General features: G+C 36.6%; 1 protein-coding gene and 1 pseudogene across 3 annotated transcripts in view; both read right to left on the reverse strand.

Moving 5' to 3' along the window:
* SOX5 (SRY-box transcription factor 5) overlaps nucleotides 1-19882 on the reverse strand; it is a 1211684-nt gene that overhangs the window by 1104400 nt on the left and 87402 nt on the right. The gene's annotated exons all lie outside the window — the stretch shown is intronic.
* LOC143690521 (elongation factor 1-gamma pseudogene) lies at nucleotides 1473-2492 on the reverse strand (annotated as a pseudogene).

Consider the following 19882-nt stretch of genomic DNA (forward strand, 5'->3'; position numbering starts at 1 on the left):
TATTCGGCTCTTTGCAATGGTTCCTGTTTCTCTGCTGAGGTTTCCTATTTTTTCATTAATTATAAGTATATTTTCCTTTACATTTTTGAGCATGATTATAAGATCTGATTCTTCCCCTATCTGGGTCATCTCATGGTTGGTGTCCATTGATTTCTTTCTCTTGGCATAGGTCACATTTTCCTGTTTCTTTTTAATCCTAGACATTATGAATAATATTTAGAGAAAGCAGTTTCTATATTGTTCTTCCAAAGAGTATTGTGGAGTTTCCTCAGTATCCAATTCCCATTAACATTTCCCATCTCCCTGAAGGGCAAGTGCAAGTATCTAGGCACTGTCAGGAAAAAGCAGCTGGGCACTGGGAAGAGATGTTCACTTAAAGATATTGCCCTAATTAAAGGGCATACTGGAGGGCCACCTACCAGGAAAAGTACCCTCAAGTCATCTTCTGGTTCTCCTTACTGCCACGATCCAGTTTCTACGTGTAAATGACTCACCCACCTGCCAATCTGAACTCAACAGAAGGGCAAGCTTCTGGCCTTGGAAGATCCGTACTTAAGAAATGGAGCAGCCATTGTTGTTTCTAAGGAGAACAACACTAACAAAGGCATTTTTTCTCAGCTTGTCTAGTTCCTGGAACATTCCAGTGATGAGGTTGCAGCTCATGAATGTCTGGGTGAGTTTCTCATAGAAAGAGAACTCAGAATGACATAGGCTTGAAACCCAGAGGTACCAGTCTCTCCAAGAATATCAACCATTTTATTCCTCTACCCCATAAGGTCAACACTCCTATCCCGCACAAGGATATAAAATGGTCATTGCCCAGATATCCATGAAGAATGAGAGAATGATCAATTGAGAAGGAGGAGGTGTAACTGAGAAATGGGATTTAACAAATGATTATCTGTTAAACTACTGACTCATTATACAGATATTTCTTTTTAGCTCTTTAGTGTATTGGAATAGCTAGAAGAAAATATCTGAAATTGTTGAACTGTAAACCAGTAGCCTTGACCTTTGATGATGATTGTTTAACTATATAGTGTTCATCATGTGACATGTGATTATGAAAACCTTGTGACTGACATTCCTTTTAGCCAGTATATGGGTAGATGAGTAATAAAATAAAGAAAATAATAATAATAATAATAATAATAGGATAAGGCATATGTGTTGCTTTGGGTTTTCTCTTTTACTTTTATTTCTTTCTTTTGGAGTAACGAAAATGTTCTAAAATTGTTTGTGGTTCTGAATGTACTATGAGCCATTGACTGTATATTTTGGATGGATTATATGGTGTTTAACTATATCTCAATAAAATTGGATTGGGTGGGCCACAGTGGCTCAGCAGGCCTGCCATGCTGGAGGCCCAGGTTCGATTCCCAGTGCCTGCCCATGCAAAAAAAAAAAAAAAAAAAAAAAAATTGGATTTAAAACAGAATAACACAGGCACCAATCATCCTTAGTTTACTCCCCTAAATATGGTAGTGCCTCAGGAAATGTGTCCTCAAAGTACTGTGCTTAAGTTCATCCAACACAAAGATACTCTGGAGAGGGTAAGCAAAGGGTTCTTTGGCATTCGACTTGGCAGCCAGCTCCTGCCAGCATTCATCCATCTCCTCCTCAGGAGCAGGGTAGCCACCTTTTTCTTCTCTTTCTGCTCTGCCTGGGACATCTGCTCCTCCTTTCACTGACCTTTCTCTTTCCGTGGAGTGTCATTTTGAGGCCGGTTCTCTGTAAAATCTTTGACATCCAACTGGGCCAAAATCTCACAGAATTTTACTTCCCCCAACACAGCCAGGGCTAGGACTTCTTAATGCAGGTGAGGAACCAGTAATTGGTGTTGAGAAAACCTGGCAGAAAGAAGGCTCTAGGACCTGTTTGTAGAACCCAGCAGAAAAGTGCTCATCTTTAAGTGACCAACCTGCAGGCCCAGGGTTGCTTTACCTCCTCTATCACATTCTCTGTGGTATGTTTGTTGTAGCGCATGATGCCCAAAGTGGGGTGGTGGCTGGGGAGACGCATTGTGCCACCTGAGCTGTTACCTCTGGAGTACTTCCCTGCAGCTGCTCATTGCTCACATGGTAGGCAATATCACTGTCTCTCAAGCACACAGAATCCATTGTCACTCTCAGATGCTGGAACTTTGCTGGCAGAAAATTTGTGGAGAAATTCAGGAGTGCAGTTGGTTTGGTCAAAGCGGAAGTGAGGTGGTGCAGAGTGCATGCTGACCTGAGCTCTGGTGTACTCAGCCACAATGAGGACCTTGAGGCCTTCTAGTTTTCTGGACTTGTGTGCAGGATCCCAGCTGCCATGGTGATTACACAGAGAAAACCAAAGCAAATTGTTTTTATTTGGCTTTGTTTTTTGTTTTGGCAGGCAGTTAACTTGGCTAAACTGAAATTCCAAACTGAAATACAGGTTCAGTTCTTCTCAGCTTTTGTTGGGCTGCTTGGTGTCCACCCCATACATGTGTAATTTAGGGATGGCCAGAGATTGGGTGAAGTTCATATGATTCTGAGGCTCCCTGTCTTGGAGTCTCTCATTTCTGTTCACCGCCCCCCCTCCCCATTTCCCAATTGTCCCAATATCTGCTCCCTAATTTTTTGAGTTGGCAAGACATCAGGGTTTCTCTCTGGGTTTTCAGCCACCCTGCCTGGAGCCAAATAAAGCCTATTCTCAGTCTAAATGTAATAAAATCAGGAAAGTTACCCAGTGGTATTAGCGTCATTCAAGAATCAAACTTAGTCCAGTATTTGCCTGACTTTCTTTTATTCTTCAGTGTTTTCAGGTAGATGTTTTTTACATGTTGTCCAGAATTAATGTTTGTCATTTGTTAAAGGACTAGTATAGGTCTAAGATTTTAAAAAAATGAGTATGAGAAGAAGAGAATGGGCAGAGAGGTTGGAGGCATGGATATGAACTCCTTTAAAGAGATTTTGTAAAAAAGAGGGAGAACTGAAGAACTATTTGGGGTGAAGAGGTTTTTAATTATGGTACACAGTATAGCACAATTATAGATGGTAAAAAAAAAAAAAGACAATCCAGAAAAATATAGAGAGTATATTGCATTTTCATAGAATTCAAATACAGGGAAAACAAAATAAGTATAAAAGTTACTAAAAATATGCTATATACATACAATACTACACTATATCAAACATTATATATTATATATAGTATATAGTAAATAAAGGGTATATATGGTGTATATAGTATACTATACTATATACAACTGGAGCAGTATTAACCATATAGAAACAAATATAAACTACGAAGTTTTAAACAATTAATTAATCAAAGAGCACTATTAACACAAAATTCAGGATTATATCTGGGCTGAAGAGAGGGATGCAAGTGGAAATGAACAAAGAGCAAGCCTCAGAAGCCCTCCTAATGGTCTGTTTCTTAAGCTGTGAGGTAGATAGCTGCATGGTCATTTTATGACTACGCTTCAAAGTCTGTGAATACACCCTGTATAAACTGATACGTGTGGATATGCTGCATAAATCATTTCTTAATAAAAGTTTTATTAGGAATCAAAAATCAAACTAGAGAAATAAGAAGCCTAGGAAAAGTCCCAGTCTACCACAGTTTTTAATCATAAAGCAGGCGCTCTACAAATTGGAATATTGATCTGCGCAGCCTAAATCATCTGCTTTCTACCTCAAGCCCTGGGCACTGGCAGTGTCGGTCTCTCAAGTCTGGTGAAAATTCTTCCAGGCTTCACACAATATCATTCCCGCTGCCCATCACCATCTCCCGAATCCATCATCTCCAGACACATCTTTGTTGCCACTGGCTCTTGCGCTACAGACATGACTATAAGTTTAGACTGAGACTCTGAGAGTCACGAACTGGTGATCTATAAGCTAAATGTAACTTGCAAGCATATTTTGTTTGGCCTAACAGTATTTTAAAATCTTTGAGCATAACTAAAATATCAGAAAATTTCATGTAAAAATCTTGACTTCCAGCTTCTCTTGAAAAATAGGAAGATCTGGCAACGCTGAGCTCACATTCCTGCTTGCCAGAAACTAGCTGTAACTGCAGTGGCTGCCCATCTTTGGCACATGCTCTCTAGTGTGCATGGTGCCCCATTCCCTGTTGTTTCTGACAACACTGTCAATTGCTATGTGTTATCTCCCTTTCATTGTTATTCTAAAAAATTATTTAAAGAAATGTTTCTTGAGCCATGGCAAAAAGAAAAATAGGACAAGGCAGGCAAGTGATTTTTCTTACACCAAAGTCATTTCACTTACTCATTTACTGGCCTAGCCTAGTAAGCATTTGCACTTGTCATCTCTGTTTCATGTGCTAATCTAACCATATTAGAGGGTTTTTTTCCTTCCTCTTATTCATAAATGTTGATAATCCAGAGACTTGCTTTCCCCTTCTTGGTACCAAAAGGAGCTGAGGAAGTTGCTTAAGTTCATTCTGCTGAAAGAAGCCTCATTTGATAATCTAAAAAATCTTGGGAGGTCCAAAAAGGTGAGATTGTCTCAACCTCGTGTATTTGTGCACTCTCCTAATCAGAAAGCTTGGAAATCAACACCTCAATCTATTTTCTTTTCCTTTGCCTTGACTTTTCCCTGTTTTCTCCACCCTGTGTTCTCTTCTTGGCAGGAAACTCAAGCCTTAGAATTCTAAGTCTATTCATAAATGCACTTCTTTCAGTTACTATGGCAATGTGGAAGGAATCTGTCACGGCCAAACAGGATCACAAAAGGATCACTTTTATTTTTGTTCTCAGTGTTTCCACCAGCAAACAAATAAACAAAATGCTCCAACTAGCCAGAGTCCCATTTGCTTCTTGAGAAACAGCTCCCAAGGACTGATTCTCTAGCTTCGTTTCTTTTTTTAATTTTTTTTCTCTTCTGTTTTATACAGAGTTTTATTTGTTTTTCCAGACATTTCATTAAAAAGGACCACAGTGAGTGGCACCCAGAAGGTTTTTTCCTTCTAAATTCTGATTTTATAAATGCAGTATAAGAGTCATAATTATTTTTGAAAGTGAAATATAAGTTCCCATGATTATGCAGTTCTATTTCATTTAATAAAAACACGGATTGCAAATTCTCATCTCCCTAAACTATGGATATCCATCCAGGAGCTGCTGTTTTGTCTATAGCCCTGGTCTTTGTATTTTACCTTTGAGAGTTGGGAATGGAATAATTCAAATGTTCTTATTTAGAGAAAAACAAAACAAGACAAACTCCCCGCCCTATTCTTAGGGCAAGGATGACAAGTTAAGTTGACATCAAAATTAGCAGATGAGCATTCAGCCACTTTGCCAGTCAATGCTACTGCGTGGACTCAGTGCCGCACAGAACATTTGCTCAGAACAACCTACAGTCTGTCAAATTCCATAGCAGTTTCCAAGGCAATGATAAGTTCTTGGTCTTTTCTTTATGTATTGCACAAAGCCTTAGAAATTGCACAACAAAGAAGAGAGAAACCCTTTGAACCCAGTGGGGGAAGAGTCCCTGATTATGAGAAAGAGAATTATTTTGCAGATGGAATCAAATTCTGTCTCTTACAGGAGGGCGCCAGCTCTACACCCTCTGGGCAAGAGGGGTGGCCCTCAAATCTCTAACCTCAATACACATTCCCAGAGAAGAGATTTCCTTTGAAATTTCATCACAATTGAATGGCATTGACTGTCCTATGTTTATAGGTGCAGGAAGAAAGAAAAGACTTAACAGGAAATTAATACAGGTATCTTTAATTGGCTCTGTGGTCCCAACTGGTTGTGTTCATGTGCTTTCAGCACCCTACACGCCAAACGCAAGACTTACTTGGCAAAGTAAAGAATGAAGATGTTGGTGAGATACATGTGGGTGGAAATCCTTATCCTGCTGCTTATTACCTATGTGAACTTGGGCATGTTATTTAATCTCTGTGTTTCTGTAAACCTCAGTATTCTCATCTGAAAAAGAGGGATAATAATAGTACCTATAGCATAGGATGATTGCTGGGAGCAAGTCGGAAATTTATATATAAAGCATTTTGCAGAGTGAATTCTTAACAACTGCAAGCTCTCAATAAATACCAGCAATTATTATTATTGTTATTGTTATTATATGTCTCAAAGAATAAATGCTCTGATTTCCAATATTGCCTGTTTTGCTACATATATGTTTATATTTTAGCAATTCACAGTGTGCCTTAGAATATTCTGAAGAAATCGAAATCAGTTCTTTCCTTTGCTCTAAGTGGTATTTAAATAATATGCTTGATAAAATTTAGAAACAGCCCCTTATCTCTTCATTTATTATGGCTATATCAGGTAAGAGGAAGTATACTTATTTTATAGACTAGAAAAAATGATGCTAAAGTGGAATCCACCTAAATAAATCTAGAAATATGAATGAAAATATTTCTGATATGAGTTTTCAGTATGAATATTGATATTCAAGGTTATCCCAGATTCAAAAGCTGAATAATATATCCATTCACTGCTGAAGGCGTTGTTGCAATCTAATTTCATAAATCTTTAAAGTAGTACCCTAGAGAAATTTGAGGAGACTAATGTAACATACATTCATTCATCCATTCTTTCATTCATTCAACAGATATTCCTTGAGTTTATTCTGTGCCATGTGCTGTGAGAAGCAGTACAGGGAATAGAAACATAGCCAATGTCCCATTCCTTTTCTCCATTAACTTACAGAAGTCCTAAGGTGGTATGCATATGTACACTGGTCAGACAGAGAGGGGCAAGTGTGTAAAGCAGGGTATAGAATAAGTCCTACAAGAATCAGTTGTGGAAATACTAGTGTTAATTTAATTCTGCGTTATGAAGAAAGCAATTTGTACATGGGGAATAACTTTGAATTGACAACTTTTTGTACTGCCAACTACCTTGAAACTCAATAGTTGGATATAAAGGGAAACCGAGAAAGTATCAAGGTAGTTCAAAACAAGCAGCATAATTTTAAGGTATTCTAAAAAGTAAGTGGTCATATAGGAATAAACTACACTAAAAAAGGGAAGTAGCTCAATTCCAATCTTTATCTTTGAGATCTGCTTAGAATATCTGCGTGGTTGAGAGACACTTAATTTGTTTCCTTAAAAAAATTAATCTTGAGCTGTCTTTACATGTTAAACAAACAAAAAAATCAGTGGAAAGTTGACATCTATGTGAATTCTAAATAAAAATAGGAAACAAACTGAATCAGTTTGCCATCTGCGATTGTGCACTACTTGGTCAACTCCAGGAATTAGGTTAAAATGGAAGAACTTGGAGAAAGGGGATTTTCCTTTCAGAGATAATTACAAGGATCACCTATTATCACCAGAAAATCTGCAGCCATGAATTGCTCTCCTCAAGTCCAACCGCAGATGAAATACAAACCCAGGATGTTTTTACAAAGTAAGAGTTTTATTTCCTTTATCCAGGGCCATAATCACCAACAGTATTTGGAAGTGTCAGTGTAAAGAGATTTTTCCTAGGACAGCACTACAAAATCACAGTTCAATGTATCAATCTGATCTTCCTCAAACATTTTTGAAGTTATGGTTTTGCGTCCATATTTTCCCTTACTCCAAATCACTTTATCTACCAAATGGCTTCCTATGAATTGTGTAAAATTTGAGTTTAGGAAACGTGACACTGGTTTGACTTGCACGCCAGCACTCACTTGCACGCCAGCACTGACCTGCAGTCTGTTTGGCTTGCGGAACCAGCCCTGAGCTCAGACTGAGGAGCTTCAGAACAGCTGCTCTGGACAGTAGATGCCGTGGCTGGATGGTGGGGTTCCTTGGAGGAACCTGGACCAGTCAGACTCAGAATTAATGGTCTTCAAGACCACACCACTCCCAGGAGCCCCACCTACCACTGCCAGATCCTTGGGACAGAGGTACCAGAGAACCTATACTAGTTTCAGAAATAAAACGTCCTCTTCAATAATGTGCACGATCTTTGACAGGAAACAAAGGATGTGATTATTTCCTTAGAAAGCACAGAAATAATGTGATGTGGGTGAGAATATTTTCATTCCTTTTGTGAAACTTTAGAACTTATAGTCAACTTATAATGTATAATGTTAGTGTTAATGAAAGATCTTTTGTCTAATTTGTGTACATCATTTTATTCCAGATCTATGGAATTTAGGTTACATTTGTATAATTCCATAAGGGGTTTTTGATTGCTTAAGCACCACCTGTTCTTTATAAATGCTGTGACTGACATCAAGTTTTCCTCCATATGGTGATGACATTTTTGATTACTATTTGTCTTCTTACATTTTAATAGTGATTTGAGTTAAAATAATTTGAAGTCTGTTTTCCAATACTTCTTATAGCTGAACAGTACTGTTTATGAGTTTTATCTTTCCATATTTTGAGTCTATGTAATTTTTTAAAAGAGCTTAAACAAGCTATAGAATCCAGCTTTCTAAGCCTAAATGAGTAATTTTTCAGTTGTGAGTTAAAATCAAGAATAGGATCAATATGGGCATCTCTGTAATTGAAAACCAGTGGGAGATAATTCTGTACTGAAAACAAGATAATAAGAATAAAGAGGAGCCTTTGGTGGGAGAAAGATAAGAGTAAAGATGCGATCTCAATTAAATATGAACTATTATTAACATTGTAATAAAACGTCCACTTCTAATTTGACCTTTATTTTCTTCTTTTGGGGCATAATTATAAAGATACATAAAAATAATTTAAGCAAGTCATGGTAGAATTAATTGAATTTTTTCCTTCCTGGTAATTTAATATTTACAGAATTATTAATATCCAAATATTTTGATAAGCAGAACTAGTTTGTTTTCTTGGTATGTCAAGATTTATTTCTCTATTTTCCTGTTATTTATTTTTCAATGTGGATGAATTTTAATGATAACAAAAGGACCAAGGCAAAGCATGTGGCATTGATGCACAGTGAAAGAAAAGTTGATTTCTCTCACCTTTATGCCTGACAGTAATTTTTAAACTATAAGTTAAAGGCATACATGTTTTATATATATGTGTGTGTGTGTGTGTGTGTGTGTGTGTGTGTGTTAAACTCAAAAAAAAATTGGCTGTTTCCCTCTCTATGATAACTTTCTCTCTCTCTTTTTTAATTAGAAAAGATTTCTAATTAATATCTAACCATTTATTTGTTCCAACCCCTTCCTCATTTTGAGGGAACCCACTAACTTTTCTCCCAGCTTCTGTTTTCTTCAATGATTCTTTCAATGTCCAAATTCTTTTCTTACTCAAGTCCATGAGCTCCTCACATCCTCATATCATCTCTAACTGAATATCTTACAGATATCTTAAAGTCATTATAACAGAGACAAAAGCCCTTGCTATATCCCACTGGGGCATAGCAAGTTGATACCTGCATAACAAAATAAAAATTAACAAGCATTGTTCTGAATTAATTTCATAATTTAAAAATAATGAAATTTAAGAATTTTGCCTTTCCTTAATACTAGTAGATTAATACTAAATAAGCAATTGGTAACTTATATAAATGGATCTCAAAATAAATCAGAGCTCACAAAAATTCATTTAGTTTTCATAGGACTGTACAGGTAATCTGTAAAAGATAGTGTTTGAATTAGATGATCTATAGATCTTAGCCTTGTTTTAAAATTTTTGATTATTCAGAACTACAAATCTACCCACTTGTTATAAAAATCTTCCAGAATGACCATCTGGCGAAAATTTTATATCATTGATATTTGTCAGGTGCATTTTACTTTGCCCATACATAAAGTCTAGTTTGGAGGTGGTTAAGGAGACAGAATGCAATCAGACTCGCTGCTGAAACAAAGCACGACAAACCAGATGACTTAAAACAACATAAACTTACTGCCTCTGGAGTTCTGGAGGCTACAAGTCCAAAATCAAGGTGTGAGCAGGGACACACTCCATCTGAAACCTGTAGGGAGAATCCTTCTTTGCCTCTTCTGGCTTCTGGTGTTTCCAGCATCCAGAAACAGTGGATCCTTTTGCTCTAGTGGATGCATCACTCCGATGTTGGCCTCCTCTGTCTCTCTTCACTTGGCTTCTCCTCTGTGTCTGTCTAGTCCCAAATTTCTTCTTCTGAGGACACCAGTCATCTGGGTTCAGGGCTGCTCTGATCCAATTTGGCCTCATCTTAAGAAATCGCATTTCCAAGGGCCCATTTCCAAATGAGACCACATTCCCAGGATGGGAATTAGGACTTGAATATATCCTGCTGCAAAACAGAGGTCAACCATAACATGGGCAAGTTTGAAAACAAAGTTTCTAGCCACCAATGTGAACTCAGTCATAGGTTTGGCTCTGACCAGGATTATGTGTAAAAACACTCTGCATACATATTACAGCCTAAATTTACGGTTATGTTATAAAAAGAGTTAAGAAAGTTATGCTTTTATAATTCTTAATCAGAAATGAAAGGATACTTCCTTAAATGACAAAAATAATAACTCTTAAACCAATATCTGACATGGCACTTAGTGGTGAAAAAGTAGACATTCCCATTAAAAATAAACACAGTGCAACAAGGATACCTGTTATTGTTGTCAAATAAGTTTATTCTTAAAGTCCTAGACAGTAAGACAAAGAACAGAAATAAGGGCAATAAATATCAGAAAGGAAAAGATAAAATTATTGGTTTTTGCAAATTATATGATTATTAAACTGTGAAAAAAAAAAAGATGAGAATGAGAGCAAACATTATTCTACCTAACAAAAGAATTTAGAAGAATGACTGGCTTCAGATATACACAAAAGCAATACCAAATAAACAATAACTAGATGGAAAATATATTTTTAAAAAATCCTTTTAGGGTGCTGAGTGGTTCAGTGGTAAATTGTTCACCTTCCACACGGGAGACCCGGGTTCCACTCCTGGACCACGCACCGTGCTCTCCCCAAAAAGCCCTTTAATAATAGCAACAAAATTATAAAAGACCTAGGAATAAGTTGAAAAGGAAATATATGGGACATAATGAAGAAAATATGGAATCTTACCAAGGGACAGAAAAGATTTGCTTAAATGAAGAACTGTATCAAGTTCCTAGAAAAGAAGACTGACTACAAAAAAGGAAATTTTCATTTGCAAGTTAGTTTATGGATATAATTAAATTATAATAAAAATTTATGAAGTTTTTTAAGAACCTCAGTTATTATAAAGAAACCAAAGAATAAGCACATACAAATATATGAGAATTTTAGAATGGCAGGGGATTATGCCTTATTAGAGAGTTTGCCAAATTTCAGATATGTACATATTACCCACACAATTTTTACTACCTTCTTGTATCACTGATAAAATTAAATATTTTAAGATGTTTCTTTTAAAAAGTTTGCACATATTACTTAGATAACTGTACTTAAAAAGAAACTTCCCTTCAGTACTGTGACTGGAAAAAAAGCACTTTTGCCTTTAACGGAAAATAACTGTATAAGTAAAAGTACAATTATTTTTATACAAAAGCTTGTATATAAAATTTGTATAATAAAAATATATAAAATAAACAACACACTAGCAGTAAATTGTGGCTAGCTATGCAGCTTACCAGAAACAGTGAACCAAAGCCTTGCTCTTTGTTAAGACAGGATATGCCAGTTTGAAAGTATTATGTACTTCCCATGGTTTAATCCTAATCTAATCTTTTGGGAGCAATCATCTCTTTTAATTCTGATTCGAAACTGCATGTAGAAGCTCTTGATTGGATTATCTCCATAGAGATATGACTCACCCAACTGTGGGTGTGACCTTTGATTAGTGGGAGATGTGACTCCACCCATCGTAGGTGGATCTTGATAAATTTCCTGGAATCCTTTAAAAGAGGAAACATTTTGGAGAGCGTCAGAAATGGAGAAACGACAGAGCCTAGAGAAAGGACAGGGCCTAGAGAAACAACAGAAGCCTCAGAACCAACAGAAACTTCACAACAGAGCTGACAGAGATGTGGACACATGGAGACAAGACACGTATGTGTGGAAATGCTTGGAGCCCAGCAGACATTGCCATGTGATGTTAAGCAAGCCAGAACCTGGATAGGCAGATGCCAGCCATGTGACTACCCAGCTGAAAAAGGTGCTCCTAACCCATGGATCTTCCTTGAATTACGGTAACCTATTGTTAGTGCCTTAATTTGGACGTTTTCATTGCTTTAGAACTGTAAACTTGTAGCTTATTAAATTCCCACTTTTAAAAGCCATTCCAGTTCTGGTACACAGCATTCCTGCAGCTTGCAAACTAACACAAGGAAGCCTGGAGAGCTGCTAAAGACATGCAGGTACCAAACAGACTTTCTCCAGACCTAATTAGAAGGATTGAAAGAGAACTGAAAGGGGAATAACATTTGGACTGCTTTATTCAACATCTTTATTTCTCTGTCTAAAATAACCTCAGTATCCTCAAAAATAAGTGTTGCACATTTTAGAAACATTGACTTAAACAATGAAACGAATTGCAAAGATTTAAAAATTAAAAATGCATCAAAGATATATGTCCAGATCACTGGAACAGTATTCTGGCACACAGTAAGCATCCAAAAGATATTTACTGAATGAATAATTGGTGTATTAAACTAAATATATTGTCAAGCAATACTGGCTGTTTATTGCATTTTTTGTATGAATAAAACAATTTTGATTTTTCAATAAACGGTTCTTAGAAATTGGTGAACAATCCTGGAGCACCATCCTAATTTTTCCTTTGGGAAAAACCATGTCTTATACAAATCTGAATTTCTACTGTGCTCGTTAGGTTCATACGGTGCACCCTGAGAATGAAACCAACAGTGAGGAAAGCACATTCTAGAGACAGAGACACATTCCTTCTAGGCACTTAAATTCTTCAGCTATCTCTGAGGTTAATATCCTGGATTTTACAATTATTTAAATCAACAATTTTCCACCTGGGTTAGCTTGAAAGGCTTTGTAGACCTGGCTGAAGAAATAAGATTTAATGGAAAGATAGGGAAACACTGAAAATTCTCTAGACCAGTACCATGTGTTCTAGACATAACTATTTAAGGGTTCTGAAACACACCGTGAGATATCTTCAGCTTCTAAAACCTATCCCAGACGTCTCTACTTTTTTCCTGTCTCCACTCTCTAAAAAACGCCTGCTTATGCTGCAATACTTAGTTCAAGCATTACTTATTGCTACAAAATTTTATCTTATAGCACCAAATTAAGTCCTTTTTTCCTTTCTACTTCCATTGCTATATAGAGCTCACAATTTTTTCCTCTTTTACCAAAATTACTGATTTACATATGTGTTTCATCTTCCTGAGAGCTGAATTCATATTTGAATTGTTAGCATCTGGCATCAGGACTAGCACAAATTAGATATCAAATAAATGTTTGATGAATGAATGAACTCAGCTCTAATGATGGCAAAAAGTAATCTACTAATTGATCTGCTGGAATTTTTTTTTTCTCAAATGTTAAAAATGTTCTCTAAATGACAGGTTACATTTTCTATATCTAGGAAAACTGCAAGACATCTTTATTGCTTACACATGAAGTTCATGGTCCATTTTCAGGTATGTTCTTGAGAAAGCGAATTTTGTTTCATTAACTATAAAAGCAAAACCTACTATGTTTGCTTCTGCATGTTGATGACATCCCATTTGCTCTTCCCAGCATAATCAAGGAGAAAATGAGTATAGAGTTCTGCTCACACCTCAATTGTCCTAAGTAACTAGTCTTTCAACCAACCCAACTGTTTCCCTTCTTTTGAACAAAGGCATATGGTTCATATGTTTACAGCAAACCTCTACAGAATACTTCCTCGTTTTTATAGAAAGATAGTCTGGTTTATGAACTCTTAATCTGCCCCTCACTTCCAACACACAAAAACAGAGTCCTTGGACTGACTGCACAAGCCGTGGACATATTTACGTTGAAAGCACAGCAAAGGCGAATGGAAATTTATTTCAATGAGTTTACTGTAAGTACGTTTTTTTTTAATTGGTAGGTTTTTAAATTGGTATTGGTAGGTTTTAAATGCCTAATTATCTTCATATAAATGGCACCCTATCATCCTAGAAGTGTTGTACTCAGTGCCCTGTGCTGTTTATTATTTTGCATTACAATTATCATGCAAAGCAGAGAAGGTGACTTTAAGCAGCTCATTTAAAGTGCTTTTTTTCTTAAGTGTAAAATCTTTGGGAGGCTATTTACATAGATGTTTATCATTGCATGTTAAAAATCAGTCCAATTATAAGTACACAAAAGTTTTTATTATGCATTTAATTTTGAAATGTAAATGGCCAAACTGCCTGTTGAAATTTTAAGTTGTGCTTGTATTTTTGTCTATGGATTAACAAGCCATCCTATATTGAAATTAATTACAGAAAAATACAAAATACTCAAAGATAACAGAATCTGTGTGCCAAAATTGCCTAAAGGTATGCATGCAATCCTTTCTTTTGAGTTGGACTTTAGACATGTAAGAAAGAGCCCTCTGCTACCCAAAGCACTAAGGATGCCACTTCATGTCGCATTCTGTTGCCATGGCTATGATGGCCTTAATATTGTATGCTCACAGCAAGGTTGCAATTAGTATTTGGATTTAGGAGAGAAACATAATGATCTCATATTGAAGAAACACTTGTTTAATACGATTTTGGATCTAGGCGTCCTTTCAAGTTGCTAACTAGCAGCTTTGCTGGTCAGAAAAAAAAAAAAAAAAAAAAAAAAAACCCAGCCATTTTGTACTTGCGTCCTCAGTTTGTTCCAAACAAACTTCACTGGAACAGAGAAGCTGACAAAGTTTCTGGTGTGTCTATATGGATCCTCTGCCAAGTTCGAAAACATAGAAAGTAGATTCCAGGTTACCAAGGGTGGAGAAGGAAAGTCAGGGTGGAAGTAGGAAGGGAGTATTGTTTAATGGGTGCAGAGTTTCTGTTTGGGATGATGGAAAAGTTTTGGTAATAGATGGGGGTGATGGTAGCACAACAGTGAACGTAATTAATACCCCTGAATTATATACTTGAAAGTAGATAAAATGGGAAATTTTGAGTTGTATATATGTTACCACAACAAAAAGCTGCATTTTAAAATTTCCTTGTGTACTTTTTAAAGTTGTATCAGACTTCCATGTGAGTTCCTATGCAGCAAGCAGTGATTTATCTGCTCCACCTTAATGACCAATTTGAAAGGTGTACAGAAGACTCTTGAAAATGCACTCAAGTTATGAGTTATGAGACTTTTAGGGTACAGCATATAGATAGGCAGCCTCATAAAATATGGTTTGGGATAACCAGTCAAGGAGAAGGTAGTGGGGCTTAACACATATTAAAGCAGGAGCTCGATTTATCCATATTATTCAGTAATCATTTATCGGGGCCTCTTCACTCTGTAACCCACTTACAAAGGGCTCAGTTTCATATTGTTCACCTGGAAGTGGGAGGGGGGTAGAGAGGCAGAGCAGGATTTGGGTGAGCTCTGGGGAGAAATACTTGACTCTGGTAGTAAGTGAGGAGTAAGAGTTGGTAGAAGGCTGGATGGCTGCCCCAGTTCTTAGACCACAAACTATCTACAGCCAACCAGAGCTGAAACCCAGGCTAACATTCCAGTTAGCAAGAAAGAAGAGAAGATCATGAGCTGAAGCTGGAGCTCCAGGAGAGGCGAAGGGCACCAGACAAATAAGCAGAAATTTCTCAGCCAGCAGTTCAAACAGTGTCAGCTCTCCATTTCTCTTGGGGAAATAAAAATGTAAATTCTTATTGTTTAATTTAGTTCTGAGAAGGGTAGTTAGTGATTATAGGTGTTTTATTATTCTCGTTGATGAGGGAGAATAGCATGAACCTGATGGAATTGCAATTTTAGTGGAAGTTCAAGTAATAGAAGGTTCAAGTTAGCTCAACCCTGAGAATATCATTTGGCAGGGTGTAAACTGAGAGGAAAAAGTTACACTGGGAAACCGACTTATTCTTGATTTACACCGCAAATATCATCATGCCTTGAAAATGGTAGGTGTGGTGAGTGAACCCACTAGTCAGGATGCAACGGTAAAAAGCAAAACTCAGATCTTAATAGCTTAAATTGACAAATGCATTACTTTTCTAGGATGCTATATATCCAATGTAGGTTGGCAGGGAGGCTCAGGATCCCAGATAATCAATGGCTACCCCTTGAAAAGAGGGTTCTGGAAGTTCTTGCACCGGCAATTAAATGCTCTGGTGTGGAAGTAACACATGTAGAGTCTGCTCACCTCTCATGATCCACAATTACTCACAAGGCTCCCATCCAAAAACAAAGAAGACAGAGAAATGCAGTCCTATCACGTGCTCTGAAGACAGGGAGCCCCAGAAAGGGGACAGCAATAACCATGACCACAGTAAAGACGTGCTGAAGGACAGATGAATTTTGCATTGTGGACATTTATGTTATGACTTATGGCACACACATGCATGATGCTCCAAGTAGTATTTTAAACTCCCAATAATATATGGAAATCCAGTTTAAGAAACTAAAAGCTAAACTTGGTCATATCAGATGATCACTCAAAACACTTTAAGCACAGGTGCAAATAAAGTCATTGAAATTGCTTGGCAATATTTTGTTTAAGATATTGTAAAATAAGCTAATTTTAATATTTATATAAAATATAAAATTCTCATATGGAAGACCTCTGAATATACTCCCCAAGACTTCCCATTTGTTTGTGCAGTATAATTTGAGAAAGAGTTCTCTAGTTTAAAGAAAGATAGCTACTATTTACTGTTTGCCCCATGCTGCAACATTTTTTTTTAGAGCTCTGCATGACATAGCTATTGAATCTGCATAGTAACTATATTATTATGTAGGTATTTTTGAGGGAATTGGGGCAGAGAGGTTAAGTCACATAGCCAATAATTGGCAGCCCTGGGATTTGAACCCACTGGGATTTGAAGTTTGGGTGCTACATTGTTCTCAAACTTTACATTATATTACCTTTAAGAAATTCGTGACTGCTTTTTAATTTTGTAATTGATATGTTTATTAAAATATTCCTATAAATTAAGAAACTATTCTAAGTACATAGGCTAGAGATTTTCCTTGATCTGTTCATTTATTTATTCAACAGATGCGTTTTCTAATATGTGCAATGGTGACTTTGGTACAGAAGGGGAAATAATATAATGCTCTCATAAATCTTTTCATCTATGTGGAAAATAAGATATATATAATTATCATTAAAAATAGGCAGTAATTATAATATACATTTACTTATTTAGCTTATTTTTTTTGTTTCTGGCTTATTGCTAATCCCCTGAGAGTGTAAGCCTCATGTGAAGAGCTACTATGACCATATTGCCCACCATTATTTTGTTTCCTCCATGCCAAAGAGCCTAGGAAACCCCAAATACTCCATAAACATCTGTTAGAATGAATGAATGAATATTTGGCAACTCCACTACCAGCTAGGTGCTAAGCACAGTCATAGGTGCTTCATGTGGTTTTTCTCATTTAATGGTACAGGAATCTGAGATCTAAAACTCAAAAAGCTGGAAATAGCAAAGCTAGGATTTGAACCCAAGTCTTTGTGATTCTGCAGCCGGTACACCCTCTGACTCAAAAACAGTGTCTCGCAATGCAGGCCAGAGAAATACAAAGTTCTATGGGAATTTGTTTTTCTTTTCCAAGCTCATGCATGGCAATGCACAAATCGCACATCAAAGAAACAATTTTTGTTGCCTCCCATCATTTTTGTCTAAAGCAAGGACAAGAGGATATATTACAAAGCCAGATGACTAGATATTTATCAGTCAGAAATGTCTCAAAAAATACAGCTTGATTAGTGAATTGCAGTATGTTCAGTAATTAATTAAGGTTTTGATTTGTAAAAACAAAGCATGATGGCTCCTACACACACCATGTGTCCCCTGAGCAAATGAAGATGGAGCTTAGTGCTGAGGCTCCAGTTCAACTAAGCAGTCACAGATGTGACTCAAATTAGAAGGATGAACTCTGCATAACAATAACACCATCCAAATTAGCAAGTGGTAGCAAAAATTTCTCCCAGAAAAGCTGGAGACATAGTAGAAGGTCCAGGTTTGGGGGCTTTATATGCAACTAAAATTGATATTTTGGATCAAGGTGGGCCACTGCTATGTATCTTGAAGACTCTTGGAGAAATGAGAAAAGGGTTCTAGTTTTTCAGGGGAACAACCTAGAGAGCTTTGAGGGCAAGACTATAGTTCATGGGGGAGAAGATGCCCATTTGTCCAGGGAAATGTGTAAGAGTGTGTGTGTTTAACAATATTAACAATATGCAGTATTGTTTAACACTGTATAAGCACAGTGTTTGCAAAAACATTTCTTAAAAGTGGTTGCCTCTGTGAAAAGTAAAAACAAAAACAAAAACAGAGTATGAAGGAGTATGGAGGATATCGCTTTACTTTGTTTCATTTTAAACTTTGCTACAAGTGTATACAACTTTTTAAAGTATACACAGTATAGAAGTATTTCACTTTGACACAAAAGTAAAAAATTAATTTGATAAAATAATCATCAGAGAGAAGAATAGGAAACAAAGCTCAAACAAATCTTAAAAGGAAACTCAAATAACTTTACCTTTACAACCAAAGTTGAATTGTCCCTTAGGAAATATTTATGTAATAAATAAAATAGAATCAGATCTTATTTAAAGGACAAGACATAACTCTCTTACCAAGACATGGACAGCACCTATTTCAAACGTATATTCTAAACAACTTTTACATAAATATCTTGAGTGTATGGTCTTTTTTTCCCCACTATCAAAATAATTCACTCATAATTTTAATCTTTACAGTGATGAAATGTATTAAAGGAGTCCAACTCACCTTCCTCTGTTATCTATTACTTGCGTTATTCAACTCTATCTCGATACATGCTGCTTCCTGCATGCTCTGATCCCATGCATGAAGATTCAACATCTCTTTCCTTGGACATGCACCCATTTCTCAACATCCATCTCTCCAAATCATGTTCATACAACTCTCTAGCCATACCTTATGCAACTTGCTCTTTTTTTCACTCACCATCTGTCGACACCTTCCATATCACTTTCCCAGTCATTTTCCTTACATCTATGCGAGACCAATAGCATTTGCGTTCAGCTACAACCACCTCTGCTTGGATAGGCTACCAACCTTTTCCTTCATCATCCTGACTTTAATACTAAAACAACATGGTTGGCCTATCATTTCATAAGGCATCATGAAGACTATCTTTGCTTCTTCACTTTGGTATTGTGTTTTTTCCAGAAGCAAATAGCTTTAGCTACTTCTTTAGAAATTTATTATCATCTACTTTTTGATGAATATACGGTCTTAGAATACTCAACTGGGGTCACTATGACCATTTTGTAAAGAAAGAAGTTCACAGGTAAATAATGAAGTAAATAATGTTTATTCTCAACCATGCCTTTGAAATGTTTATTTTTATGAAACCCTATAGAAAACTAAAGGGGAAAGTCCATCAGGGAGTTGCATTTCATTCTCTATAGTTAAAAAACAAACAAACAGGTAATTCTACAATCTCAGATGTAGAAAAAAATGTTTATTTTAGTGTTCTCTGTAATTCTCTGATTAGAAAGGGAGAGAGAGAATTCCTGTGACACAGTGTCTTCTTGCCTAACCCCCAGTTTTCTGAATTAATCTTTCTGACTGAGGCCTGGGTTATACCCATCTTTAAGTGCCTGGCATATGATCCGATTGGTCATCTGGAAATCGTCCATTTCTGCCAATCTGATCAACACTAAGTTACCTGGATGAGACGATTTTACTTCGCTTTATAACAAAGATATCAACATTAACTTATGCTTTGCTCTCTGGATCTCCTCTCAGCTTTGATGGTAATCAGTAATCTCCAAAATATCTTTCTTGGGTTCATTGACAAGCCTTGATGTGATTGTGCATGTTCTCAGTCCTGACTTATTTTTAATGTTAGAGATGAGCTAATAGCATAT

This window comes from Tamandua tetradactyla, chromosome 7 (genome assembly GCF_023851605.1).
Source record: "Tamandua tetradactyla isolate mTamTet1 chromosome 7, mTamTet1.pri, whole genome shotgun sequence".
Taxonomy (NCBI): domain Eukaryota; kingdom Metazoa; phylum Chordata; class Mammalia; order Pilosa; family Myrmecophagidae; genus Tamandua; species Tamandua tetradactyla.